Source organism: Lithobates pipiens, unplaced genomic scaffold (genome assembly GCF_037356315.1).
Source record: "Lithobates pipiens isolate NorthernLeopardFrog02 unplaced genomic scaffold, aLitPip1_a1.2 Scaffold_18, whole genome shotgun sequence".
Classification (NCBI taxonomy): Eukaryota; Metazoa; Chordata; class Amphibia; order Anura; family Ranidae; genus Lithobates; species Lithobates pipiens.
This window is the reverse complement of record NW_027507758.1, coordinates 160,896,750-160,900,843: the sequence shown is the minus strand read 5'-3', so window position 1 is coordinate 160,900,843 and position 4,094 is coordinate 160,896,750. Positions and strand designations below refer to the sequence as shown.

At 42.6% G+C, this 4,094-nt stretch overlaps 1 long non-coding RNA gene across 1 annotated transcript; it reads right to left on the bottom strand.

Moving 5' to 3' along the window:
- Positions 1-1,667: 1,667 nt before the first annotated feature.
- Positions 1,668-2,729, bottom strand: LOC143990093 (uncharacterized). The gene is made up of 2 exons (XR_013277148.1): positions 2,393-2,729; positions 1,668-2,290 (listed from the first exon to the last, which is right to left on the bottom strand). It is a non-coding gene; the product is annotated as an uncharacterized LOC143990093 (long non-coding RNA).
- Between the last annotated feature and the right edge of the window lie 1,365 nt (positions 2,730-4,094).

Below are 4,094 nucleotides of genomic sequence, written 5' to 3'. Positions count from 1 at the left end.
GTGTGCGGGGGTATCAGTGGCAGTTGTAGTGGTGTGCGGGGGTATCAGTGGCAGTTGTGGTGGTGTGCGGGGGTATCAGTGGCAGTTGTGGTGGTGTGGGGGTATTAGTGACAGTAGTGCTGGTGTGGGGGGTATCAGTGGCAGTTGTGGTGGTGTGGGGGTAACAGTGGCAGTTGTGGTGGTGTGCGGGGGGTATCAGTGGCAATTGTGGTGGTGTGCGGGGGTATCAGTGGCAGTTGTGGTGGTGTGCGGGGGTATCAGTGGCAATTGTGGTGGTGTGCGGGGTATCAGTGGCAGTTGTGGTGGTGTGCGGGGGTATCAGTGGCAGTTGTGGTGTGCGGGGGTATCAGTGGCAGTTGTGGTGGTGTGCGGGGGTATCAGTGGCAGTTGTGGTGGTGTGCCGGGGTATCAGTGGCAGTTGTGGTGGTGTGGGGGTATTAGTGACAGTAGTGCTGGTGTGGGGGGTATCAGTGGCAGTGTGCGGGGTATCAGTGGCAGTTGTGGTGGTGTGGGGGGTATCAGTGGCAGCAGTGGTGTGGAGGGGGGATCAAGAGATGGGTGCCACTCACTTGTAGATCACTTGGTTCCCCCTCCTTGCTCGGTCTTGCTTGGGTGAGCAGGGAGACTGGGCGGGGCCTGTGATTGAAGGTGTGGACGGAGAAGATGGGCGGAGCAAGCGGGGACAGAGAATTTGGGCGGAGACTGTGCGGGCAGAGGGAATGGGCGGAGAGGATAAGCGAAGCGGGCGGGGACTGTCCCCGATGAGTGCGGGAGCAGAGGATGGGCGGGGAGGATGGGCGGAGCAGTCGGGAAGGATGGGCGGAGCTTACCGGGACTCCGCGTAAATGACTATCTCACGAGCGGCGGCGGGCCCCCTTACAGTGGCGGAGCTCAAGGGCCCAGTCGCAAATGCGACTGGTGCGACCCTGATAATTCCGCCACTGTGAGCAGCACATCTGGTCAAATTGCAGCCCCACTATCAGCATGCCTCTGAGCCTGCCAGCTTCATCACTCAGAGGCATGCTGATAGATGTCCATGTGTAGAGCTGCAAGAACTGGAAGGAGAGAGCCTGAGGAGATGATTGGTACAGCGAGGAAGTTCTGGTGGGAAAGTTTTGCCTAGGCGATGTTCCAACGTTCTCCCAACACTCTGCACTGGTCAGTGGCCAAGTTCTTACAGTGTTAGCGTATGCATACTGCAAATCCCTGGAGCCGTGCACCTGTTCTTTACTCCAGGTCAGGATCTGCAAAAATTCCCATTGTACCAATCTTAAGCTCTCTTCTTTCAGTCGTAATATTTTGTCAGAGGGCATTTGACAGGTAATGAGGAGGTGTTATATTACATTTGTACTACCCTCCGACAGCCCATCTCAAAGAAACCTAGTTCATAAGCAGTTATTTTTCTATTATTCTTAGTGCCAGGTGTTTTTTTTCTATACGTTTACTTATTTATTGTTGTTATTATTATTATTATTATTATTATTGAGCAGAATTAAGATTTTCCCTCTGCAACAGTCTCAGTTTCTCATGTGCAAAAAAGGAGGGGAATTTTGGGACTTTAAATGAAGCACAAGTATGTGCCTCCATCCCGGTAATCGGTACGTAATAGAGGGAGTTTGGGACTTTAAAATGAAGCACTAGGATAATGGAGGTAGGTTTTAACCAAATTGAAAAAAATATATATAATTTTTTATTGATTGTTCAGTAACAGATCATAAAAAATAATAAAGATCGAATTCATAAAGTATATAGGCATAAGTACAGTAGAAGCATGATATATAGTATTCACATATAGCAGCACATAGTAGTAATAAATAAAATAATTGGGTAATATGGCATGGTAGTGCCTATGACAGCAAAACCGACATCAGCAAGTACATCCACATAATACATATGCATCCACTAGATGTAAAACAAAAATAAATTTAGTATGTAGTTAAAAAAGTAAATTCATAACAAATTCATAAAATATATAGGCGTAAGTACAGTAGAAGCATGATATATAGTATTCACATATAGCAGCACATAGTAGTAGTAAATAAAATAATTGGGTAATATGGCATGGTAGTGCCTATGACAGCAAAACCGACATCAGCAAGTACATCCACATAATAGATATGCATCCACTAGATGTAAAACAAAAATAAATTTAGTATATAGTTAAAAAAGTAAATTCATAATAAAATAAATATAGTTCCATATAAAGTATAACTGGGACATCATTTCAAAAGCTCGACGCGTTTCGTGGGTGTCTCCCCACTCATCAGGAGCTGATGCGACCAAAAAATTCCTATGGAATAGAATAAAGAATAATATAATATACTAACCATATAAATAAAAATAAATTTATGGGGATTTAATGCGTGTAAATGGTTAGCCAGGGCAGACTCACCAATCCGGATGGAAAGTGCAGTGTGCGGCAGTGGGCGTAGGGTGGGCCATGGGCAAGATCCCTCCCCGGGAACTGAGGCGGCATAGACATGGATGCGATATCAGGCGAAACCAAAAAGATACAGCAGTGTTGAAGAGTATCAGATATGGAATGTGTGGCAATTGTTGAAAACATATCTAAAAACAAAATGTTAATAGTATGTATGATTAATGAAAATAATGTGATGCAAAAGTAATTGAAAATTGATAGTGACCCTCAAAGAGTACAGAGAGAGTGCTGGCCATAAGCCAAGTATATACTATGTAGTAAGTATATGCAGATGAATGTAAACAGTGAATGGTGTGCAAAAATTAAAGATTGGTGAGTCTGCCCTGGCTAACCATTTACACGCATTAAATCCCCATAAATTTATTTTTATTTATATGGTTAGTATATTATATTATTCTTTATTCTATTCCATAGGAATTTTTTGGTCGCATCAGCTCCTGATGAGTGGGGAGACACCCACGAAACGCGTCGAGCTTTTGAAATGATGTCCCAGTTATACTTTATATGGAACTATATTTATTTTATTATGAATTTACTTTTTTAACTATATACTAAATTTATTTTTGTTTTACATCTAGTGGATGCATATCTATTATGTGGATGTACTTGCTGATGTCGGTTTTGCTGTCATAGGCACTACCATGCCATATTACCCAATTATTTTATTTACTACTACTATGTGCTGCTATATGTGAATACTATATATCATGCTTCTACTGTACTTACGCCTATATATTTTATGAATTTGTTATGAATTTACTTTTTTAACTACATACTAAATTTATTTTTGTTTTACATCTAGTGGATGCATATGTATTATGTGGATGTACTTGCTGATGTCGGTTTTGCTGTCATAGGCACTACCATGCCATATTACCCAATTATTTTATTTATTACTACTATGTGCTGCTATATGTGAATACTATATATCATGCTTCTACTGTACTTATGCCTATATACTTTATGAATTCGATCTTTATTATTTTTTATGATCTGTTACTGAACAATCAATAAAAAATTATATATATTTTTTTCAATTTGGTTAAAACCTACCTCCATTATCCTAGTGCTTCATTTTAAAGTCCCAAACTCCCTCTATTCAGTTTCTCATGTGGCCCCTTGGGAAAATGTATTTATGAAAGACTGCTCTTGTAAGACCACCAGTTCTCAGGTGGGTTAGGTGGTGGGACACTTGTGGTTGGAGTATTAGGTCCCCGGGCAGACATACTACGATGATCCACTAACACCTTGTAGCCAAGGTGTACCTTTTTGTTCAGAGCTGCTCTTTTGTTGATAAAGAGCCCCCCAAGAGGTCCACACAGTTTTATTGTTCTAGTGCCTGGAAGAGTGCCTGGAACAGATGGCAATGCCAATCTCTTCCAGGCACTGGGGTTCAGCCTTGGCCACACAGTGGTACAGTTACTTGTGAAAACCATACATAAAATAATCCAGGGTGACCTGCACCACAGTCTTAGTGGGGGTACCTCAGTACCTCAGGTTGCAGCCACTCTTGGAGCAGATACACCAGGCTACATGTGGAGGTTTAGGCTTGTCAAATACGGTTGTCAAATACGATTCACCCTCATGTTGAGAGTCACACCCAGCCTGGCTAATATCCCAACCTTCAGCAGCTTGTAGGCATGTGTTGGTTCTG